This window comes from Urocitellus parryii, chromosome 7 (genome assembly GCF_045843805.1).
Source record: "Urocitellus parryii isolate mUroPar1 chromosome 7, mUroPar1.hap1, whole genome shotgun sequence".
Lineage (NCBI taxonomy): Eukaryota > Metazoa > Chordata > Mammalia > Rodentia > Sciuridae > Urocitellus > Urocitellus parryii.
This window is the reverse complement of record NC_135537.1, coordinates 110,666,136-110,676,074: the sequence shown is the minus strand read 5'-3', so window position 1 is coordinate 110,676,074 and position 9,939 is coordinate 110,666,136. Positions and strand designations below refer to the sequence as shown.

The window sequence follows — 9,939 nt, the reverse complement described above, 5'->3', positions numbered from 1 at the left end:
TCCTCCTGTCTGAAATTGATCAGATTTCTGTGTTCCCAGAGTATTCTTTAGTGAATGGCATTCTCTACCTTTTATTATGTCTGTTGTTTATTTTCATTACATGTTTTGCTCAACAAGTATTGAATTAATTAAATGACCCTTCTACCTTAGGTGATATAGGATTCAGAGGTGGGCTTGGAATGTATACTATTTTGGCTTCAGTTATCCCAGCAAGTTTTGATCTTCAAAGTTGCAGACTAGATGAAGCAACTCCTACCTAATTTTTCATTTTTTCACTTTATTGTTTTCTTAATGCTCCTTTCTTTTCTTGTGCTTTCTCAGTCTTTTCTGTCATATATTCTGGTTTCCTTTCCAGGTGTACTTATGTTTTAGGAAAAAATTGACTACCTGCAAAAAGATGTCCAGTTAATGGAATTTCATATATTGTACTGACTGTTCTGGGGAGACTACTAAAGAAGTCTTCCTGGGTTGCCTACTTTGTACCCTGAAGGAACAGAATTGTGTATGCTTTGGTTTTATTAATATAAAATTAATATAAAGTCTAATGTTATTTGTATAATATTTATGTAAATATTATAATTAATGATTTACCGATTTGTTTCCTTTGCCAAGTTGTTGGGTTTTTGAGATTTAGAACCACATTCATCTTTGTGTCCTCCTTTTTCACCCAAATTGGTACATTGTATGTGGTCAGCAATTGCTATTTGATAGGAACAGTTATTCAAAATGCAGTATTTTAATGAATAAAGGGGTGATATCTTAGTAAAATATTACTAAGGCAAATAAATTGACTAACAGAATAATTATTTTCATTATCTGTGTAAGGCCAAGGAAGATTTTCTCTTTTATTTTGTGTGCTTATTACATTGAGGAACAGACCTAAATAGATGAAGAGTTTATTTTCATGTCTTAACTGTAAGCAAAAATACTTGGGGTTAAATAAAAATAGATGCAAGTTGGGGTTTTCTAGGCATAGAGAAATTTTTTAAAAATAAAAACTGCATTCTATTTTTATAATACCAGGATCAAACCCTTATACTGGCAAGCACTCTTCTACTGAGCTATATCTGCAGTCCTCAGAAATCACACTTCCAATCAGCAGGACTGTAGGATTTAGACTTGAAATACTTCATTTCTCCTTTATTGATTCTGTTGCTTCAAGTTAGAAAATTGGGAGTTTGGGCTGCTTACTGGCTGCAATGTTTGGGGTCAGAATAAGTTGAAGGGGAAATGGAGGCAAATTGCTTAAAGATGTGGTTAAGAGCACCTAGGTCACATCTTATTCTTCTACTTATGATATGTAACCATCTCAAAGCCTCAGTTTCCACATCTTTAAAATAAGGATGGTAAATGGGACTTACAGAAAGCATTCAGTAAAAATGTTATTTCAGTATCATTGATATTGCATCTAATAATGATACTTTTATTATTTGGATTCATTAATTTTTCTAGTTAATGCAAATCATTAATAATTTATCTTTTGATTGAGTTTACATATTAACCTACATATCCTTTTTGTTTATAATAAGTAACCACACTCAACTGTAACAAATTGTGTTTATGGTTCTGTGTGTCTAGTTTTTTATTTTGCTTCACGAGGTTGATTCTTGTCTTAACTCCGAATTTGATAGATAAGCAAACATAAAAATTTACAAAATCTAGTTCTTAAGCTGTATAGAAAGTTTTTGTTTAGGGATTTAATTTATTTCTCCTCTTCACAAATATTTTAGCCTACTTTGGGGATGAACTGTTTTGTCATCTGGATGTGGAAGCAGTCATCCAACAGGAACAACATGGAAGGTGTATGCTCTGGGTGGGATAAGCAATGGGACATCGTTCAGACAGTCACCAATTGGATGGCACAGGGTTCTTACTTCTCAGATGCATCTGTGGCAGAGTGGAACCTCTCCTGACTTATTTATGATGGACTATATAAAAATAAATATTTTCAACAATGTTCTATATTGTGTCTTTTTTTAATAGAGAACACTAGGACTATCAGCTAAAAACTAAGCCTTTTGTTACTTTTTCAAAACAGAATCTTTTGTTTGCTGAGATGCCACCTTAAAAAACAAAAATCCCAATTCCTGGGCCACCACTTAACAAATGGTTTCTGGTTTTCCTTTGCAGTAAATACTAAGTCCCTCAGGGATGTTCTCAGATAAGAAGAATGGAGACAAGTTTCAGTTTGTGACAAACTGGGCTATTCCATTACATTGAAATGAAGTTCTGACTACAGGCAATAGGGGTTTTGGCATCTCTGTTGCTAGGGATAGGAATGGCATTGGGGAATTGTTATTTATTTAGTGAGTCAAAGATTTTCTTCTGGGGTGGTAGCAAACTAGAGTATCCAGTGAAGTGGCCCTGGGGATTACACAGGATGGTGACACTTCCTCTTCTGGTAGAAGAAAGGGCAGTTAATGGGAACTAGTTTTCAGTTCTAGATGCTGGTTAGTTGGGATCCTTACCTGTATTTTAACACTATTGTTTAGTTTTTTCTGTTCTAACAAAATAGCTATTTACTTAGTTTGAGAGAGAGAATGAATTAAGAAAAGTAGAACCCAAAACAAGATATGACAGTTTGGAAGGGGCCCAGTGTTGGAATGTTTTAAATATCCAGTGTTTTAAGTATAGAATGATCATTTGTGAATATAATCTCTTTCAGGTGTCTGGATCTGTCATTATCAAAAAAAAAAATTTTTCCCCTGAATTCTAATGTAAATGCCTCTGCTATTTAATCCTATTTCCTCAAGTTTTCTTACTTTGTCATGGAGACCGAGAAGACTGCAGGCTTATTGCATAAGGGGGTTTTGTTTTAAATGGAATTCTTGAGAACTGCAGGAAACCATTTATGGTAAGCACTTCATGTAATTGCTTCACCATCTATGAATCTAGGCACGTATGTATGGTTTTGCTAAAAACAGCACAAGTTGTTAAGTCCCATAGAATTGCCTAAGTTTGTGTCCCCACCCATCCCTTTCTGTTAAGCATGTTAAGTGAATTCTTGTTTGCTTAGTATTTTGGTGTTTTGTTTTTCTTTTCTTTGTTATCCAGGGTTTTTAGAAATTAAAGCAAAGTTGTGGTGAGTGTCCATTTTGATAAAACAGTAATGCGGATAAAATGTAACTGGATTTGTAGTGTTTTGGAAGTTACCTTGTAGCTGTCTACAGAATATTTGCTTTTAAGTAAGGAATTCTGAATATCCCACGTGAGGAAGCTAAGGAACAAAGTTTTAAGCCTTGTTCAAAAGGCATAGGATATGAGCTGAGATAGCACACACTCTAATTGGTGTACATATATCAAAGTGTTAAATGTTTGAAGCTAAGCTCCTGTATTTTATTGTATTTTAGATTTTAGGGCAATGCAATCCAGAATTACAAATGTTTATGGTCTGTGTTTTGTGCTAGGAGCTAGAAAGTCCTTAAGATTATTCTCAACCTTGATTTGCTCAGGGAAAACCACCAAGCTGATAGGACTTGATTATAAGTCCTGGCAAGGCTATGTAGTTCATAGAACCCTTGGTGAAGAAGTCACATGATATTTAGGCTTCTACTAAAACAAAAGTAGTAATTGTTGCCCCCAAAGCATTACTATGTAAACCAGTGGTTTTTATAGCTCTAAAACTAGTATTAACCAGAGATACATAAGAAATGAATATATTCAGGTCCCATCCCAGATGTGAATCAGAAATAGGTGGTGAGGCCTTGGGTGAAGCATGTTTTCACTTTTTCAGCTATTATTTAAAATTAAACTTTATTTTGAGAAAATTGTTTGTTATATGTAGTATAAGAAATGATACAGAAAGATCTCTGTACCCTCTACCCAGTTTGCTACAATAGTTATGTCTTGCAAAACTATAGTACAATACCAGGTTATTGACACTGATACAGTCAAGACAGAATACTGTACCCAGAAAATGTTCTCTCAGAGTTTTGTGTCCTTTTATAGCCCACTGGTCTACCTGACTTCTCTCCCTAGTCAGGCAACCAGTAATTTGTTGTCCTTTTTGTCATTTCGAGAAAAAATTATATCAATGGAATTGCTAAGTAACCTTTAGGCATTGTCCTTTTCCACTTAGCCTAGTTCTCTACATTCCTCTGGGTTGTATGCATCAAATGCATAAACATTGATATGGCTGTGTCACTACAGTCTGCTGATTTTAAGTCCTTTGGGCATAAACCAAGGAGTGGGATAACTGGGTCAAATGGTGCTTCCATTCCCAGTTTTCTGAGGAATCTCCATATTGCTTTCCATAGTGGTTGCACCAATTTGCAGTCCCACCAGCAGTGTATGAGTGTACCTTTTTCCCCACATTTTCGCCAACATTTATTGTTGCCTTTATTCTTGATGATTGCCATTCTGACATGAGTGAGATGAAATCTTAAGAGTACATTTAATTTAAATTTCTATAATTGCTAGAGATGTTGATCACCTTTTTATATATTTGCTGATCAATTGTATTTCTTCTGTGAAGTGTCTGTTCAGTTCCTTAACCCATTTGTTGATTGGGTTATTTGTTGTTTTGGTGTTAAGTTTTTTGAGTTCTTTATATATCCTAGAGATTAATGCCTTATTAGAGGTGCATGTGGTAAAGATTTTTCCCAATCTGTAGGCTCTCTTCTCATGTTATTGTTTCCTTTGCTGAGAAGAAACTCTTTAGTTTGAATCCATCCCATTTATTGATTCTTGTTTCACTTCTTGGCTTTAGTAGGAGTCTTGTTAAGGAAGTTAGATCCTAGGCCAATGTGGTGCAGATTTGGGTCTAGTTTTTCTTCTATTAGGTGCAGGGTATCTGTTCTAGTGCCTAAGTCTTTCATCCACTTTGAGTTGATTTTTGTGCAGGGTGAGAGATAGAGGTTTGATTTCATTTTGTTACATATGGACTTCCAGTTTTGCTAGCACCGTTTGTTAATATGCTATCTTTTCTCCAGTGAATGTTTTTGGCACCCTTATCTAGTATGAGATAACCGTATTTATGTGGGTTTGTCTCTGTGTCCTCTATTCTGTATCATAGGTCTACAAGTCTATTTTGGTGTCAATACCATGCCATTTTTGTTACTATAGCTCTGTAGTATAGTTTCAGGTCTGGTATTGTGGTGTCTTATGCTTCACTTTTCTTGCAAAGAATTGCTTTAGATATTCTGGGTCTCTTATTTTTCCAAATAAATTTCATAATTGATTTTTCTATTACTACTAAGAGTGTCATTGGGATTTTAATAGGAATTGCATTAAATCTGTATAATGCTTTTGGTAGTATGGCCATTTTGACTATTAAGTCTACTTATTCATCACACTAGCTAGACTATGGAACCAGCCTAGGTGTCCCTCAATATGTGAATGGATAAAGAAAATGTGGTATATAAACTCAATGGAATATTACTCAGCTTTAAATAAGAGTGAAATTATGGCATTTGCCACTGATGGTTGGAGTTGAAGAATATCAAGCCAGTTCTACACAACCAAAGGCCAAATGTTTTCTCCAATATGCGGATGCTAGTTCATAATGAGGCGGGGGGCACTAGGGAAGAATAGTGTAACCTTAGATTAGGTAGAGCAAGATGATGGGAGGGGAGGGAGGAGATGTAGAGATAGGAAAGATACTAGAATGAAACAGACATCATTATTGTATGTATATATGTGACTACATGACCAATATGATTCTGCAACATGTACACTCAGAAAAATGAGAAATTATATCGCATCTATGTATGATATATCAAAGTGGATGCATTCTATTGTCAGGTATAACTAATTAAAACAAATTTCAAAAAGTTAATTCCTTTTTTTATTGGTTGTTCAAAACATTACAAAGCTCATGACATATCATCTATCATACATTTGATTCAAGTGAGTTATGAACTCCAATTTTTACCCCAAATACAAATTGCAGAATCACATCAGTTACACATTCACAATTTTTACATAATGCCATATTAGTGACTGTTGTATTCTGCTGCCTTTCCTATCCCCTACTATCCCCCCTCCCCTCCCATCTTCCCTCTCTACCTCATCTGCTGTTGTTCAATTCTCTCCCTTGTTCCCCCCCCTTTCCCCTCACAACCTCTTATATGTAATCTTGTGTTACATGGAGGGTCTCCTACCATTTCCATATGCATTCCCTTCTGTCTCCCTTTCTCTCCCCCCACTCGTCTCTGTTTAATGTTAATCTTTTCCATGCTTTCCTCCCTGTTCTGTTCTTAGTTGCTCTCTTTATATCAAAGAAGACATTTGGCATTTGTTTTTTAAGGATTGGCTAGCTTCGCTTAGCATAATCTGTTCTAATGCCATCCATTTCCCTGCAAATTCTATGATTTTGTCATTTTTTAGTGCTGTGTAATACTCCATTGTGTATAGATGCCACATTTTTTTATCCATTCATCTATTGAAGGGCATCTAGGTTGGTCCCACAGTCTAGCTATTGTGAATTGTGCGCTATGATCATTGATGTGGCAGTATCCCTATAGTATGCTCTTTTAAGATCCTCAGGGAATAGTCCGAGAAGGGCGATAGCTGGGTCAAATGATGGATCCATTCCCAGCTTTCCCAGGAATCTCCATACTGCCTTCCAAATTGGCCTCACCAATTTGCAGTCCCACCAGCAGTGTACAAGTGTACCCTTTTCCCCACATCCTCGCCAACACTTATTGTTGTTTGACTTCATAATGGCTGCCACTCTTATTGGAGTGAGATGGTATCTTAGGGTGGTTTTGATTTGCATTTCTCTGACTGCTAGCGATGGTGAGCATTTTTTCATGTACTTGTTGATTGATTGTATTTCCTCCTCTGTGAAGTGTCTGTTCAGGTCCTTGGCCCATTTGTTGATTGGGTTATTATCTTATTGTTTAATTTTTTGAGTTCTTTGTATATTCTGGATATTAGGGCTCTATCTGAAGTGTGAGGGGTAAAAATTTGTTCCCAGAATGTAGGCTCTCTATTTACCTCTCTTATTGTTTCTCTTGCTGAGAAAAAACTTTTTAGTTTAAGTAAGTCCCATTTGTTTATTCTTGTTATTAACTCTTGGGCTATGGGCATCCTATTAAGGAATTTGGAGCCCGACAGTATGTAGATCATAGCCAAATTTTTCTTCTATCAGACGCAGTGTCTCTATTTTGATATCTAGGTCCTTGATCCATTTTGAGTTAACTTTTGTTCATGGCGAGAGAAAGGGATTCAGTTTCATTTTGTTGCATATGGATTTCCAATTTTCTCAGCACCATTTGTTGAAGATGCTATCCTTCCCCCATTGTATGCTTTTAGCCCCTTTATCAAATATAAGAAAGTTGTACTTTTGTGGATTGGTTTCTGTGTCCTCTATTCTGTACCATTGGTCAACCTGCCTGTTTTGGTAGCAGTACCATGCTGCTTTTGTTACTATTGCTTTGTAGTACAGTTTGAACTCTGGTATCGCTATACCTCCAGATTCACACTTCCTGCTTAGAATTGCTTTTACTATTCTGGGTCTTTTGTTTTTCCATATGAATTTCATGATTGCTTTATCTATTTCTACAAGAAATGCCATTGGGATTTTGATTGGCATCGCATTAAACCTGTAGAGAACTTTTGGTAATATCGCCATTTTGATGATGTTAGTTCTGCCTATCCATGAACAGGGTGCATTTTTCCATCCTCTAAGATCTTCTTCTATCTCTCTCTTTGGGTTCTGTAGTTTTCATTGTATAAATCTTTCACCTCTTTTGTTAGGTTAGGTTGATTCCCAAGTATCTTATTTTCTTTGAGGATATTGTGAATGGAGTGGTTTTCTTCATTTCCATTTCAGAAGTCTTGTTGCTGATATATAGGAATGCCTTTGATTTATGCATGTTGCTTTTATATCCTGCCACTTTCCTGAATTCATTTATTAACTCTATCAGTTTCTTTGTAGACCCTTTTGGGTCTGTTAAATATATTATCATGTCATCTGCAAATAATGATAATTTAAGTTCTTCTTTTCCTATTTTTATGCCTTTAATTTCTTTTGTCTATCTAATTGCTCTGGCTAGTATTTCACGAACTAAATTGAATAGAAGTGGTGATAGAGGGCATCCCTGTCTTGTTCCAGATTTTAGAGGGAATGCCTTCAGTTTTTCTCCATTTAGGATGATGCTAGCCTGAGGTTTAGCATATATAGCTTTTACCATGTTGAGGTAAGTTCCTGTTATCCCTAGTTTTTCTAGTGTTTTGAGCATAAAGGGATGCTGTACTTTGTCAAATGCTTTTTCTGCATCTATCGAGATGATCATATGGTTCTTGTCTTTAAGTCTATTGATGTGGTGGATTACATTTATTGATTTCCATATATTGAACCAGCCTTGCATCCCAGGGATGAATCATACTTGATCATGATGCACAATTTTTTTGATATGCTTTTGTATTTGATTCGCCAGGATTTTATTGAGAATTTTTACCTCCAAGTTCATTAGAGATATTGGTCTGTAGTTTTCTTTCTTTGAAGTGTCTTTGTCTGGTTTCGGCATCGGGGTGATGTTGGCCTCATAGAATGAATTTGGAAGAACTCCTTCTTTTTCTATTTCTTGAAATAGCTTGAAAAGTATTGGTATTAATTCTTCTTTGAAGGTTTTGTAGAACTCCGCTGTATACCCATCCGGTCCAGGGCTTTTTTGGTTGGTATTCTTTTGATGGCTTCTTCTATTTCTTCTTTTGTTATTGGTCTGTTTAAATTGTGTGTGTCTTCCTGACTCAATCTGGGCAGATCATATGACTTAAGAAATTTATCGATATCTTCATTATCTTCTATTTTATTGGAATATAGGGTTTCAAAATACTTTCTAATTATCTTCTGTATTTCTGTAGTGTCTGTTGTGATATTGCCTTTTTCATCCTGTATGTTAGTAATTTGAGTTGTCTCTCTTCTTCTCTTTGTTACCATGGCTAAGGGCCTGTCGATCTTATTTATTTTTTCAAAGAACCAACTTTTAGTTTTTTTTAATTTTTTCAATGGTTTTTTTTTTTTTGTTGTTGTTGTTGTTTCAATTTCGTTGATTTCTGCTCTAATTTTAATTATTACTTGTCTTCTACTACATTTGCTGTTGTTTTGCTCTTCCTTTTCTAGGTTTTTGAGGTGTAGTGTGAGTTCATTTATTTGTTGTTTTTTCCTTTTTTTGAGGAAAGAACTCCAAGAAATGAATCTCCCTCTTCAAACTGCTTTCATTGTGTCCCATAGATTCCGGAATGTTGTGTCTGTATTGTCATTTGTCTCTAAGAATTTTTTTATCTCCACCTTTATGTCTTCTGTAACCCATTGATCATTCAGTAACATATTGTTCATTTTCCATGTGATGTAGGATTTTTTCCTTCCTTCTTTTATCATTGATTTCCAGTTTCATTCCATTATGATCAGATATGGTGCATGGTATTATCTCCATACCTTTATATTTACTGAGAGTCGCCTTATGGCATAATATATGGTCTATCTTTGAGTAGGATCCATGTGCTGCTGAGAAGAATGTGTATCCACTTGATGATGGTTGATATATTCAATATATGTCAGTTAAGTCTAGGTTATTGATTGTGTTATTGAGTTTTATAGTTTCTTTGTTCAGCTTTTGTCTAGAGGATCTGTCCAATGGCGAGAGAGGTGTGTTGAAGTCCCCCATAATTATTGTGTTGTGGTCTGTTTGACTCTTGAACTTGAGGAGAGTTTGTTTTATGAACGTTGCGGCAACATTGTTTGGTGCATACAAATTGATAATTGTTATGTCTTGATGATGGATGGTTCCTTTTAACAGTATATAGTGTCCTTCTTTATCCCTTTTGATTATCTTAGGCTTGAAGTTGATTTTATTCGATGAGTATGGCCACTCCTGCTTGCTTCCGAGGGCCATGTGAGTGGTATGATTTTTCCCAACCTTTCACCTTCAGCCTGTGTATGTCTTTTCCTATCATGAGTCTCCTGAAGGCAGCATGTTGTAGGATTTATTT

At 35.6% G+C, this 9,939-nt stretch overlaps 1 long non-coding RNA gene across 1 annotated transcript; it reads left to right on the top strand.

The window, feature by feature from the left end:
• Positions 1 to 354: 354 nt before the first annotated feature.
• On the top strand, positions 355 to 1,960 carry LOC144256255 (uncharacterized). The gene is made up of 2 exons (XR_013344042.1): positions 355 to 502; positions 1,731 to 1,960. It is a non-coding gene; the product is annotated as an uncharacterized LOC144256255 (long non-coding RNA).
• The last annotated feature ends 7,979 nt before the right edge of the window (positions 1,961 to 9,939 follow it).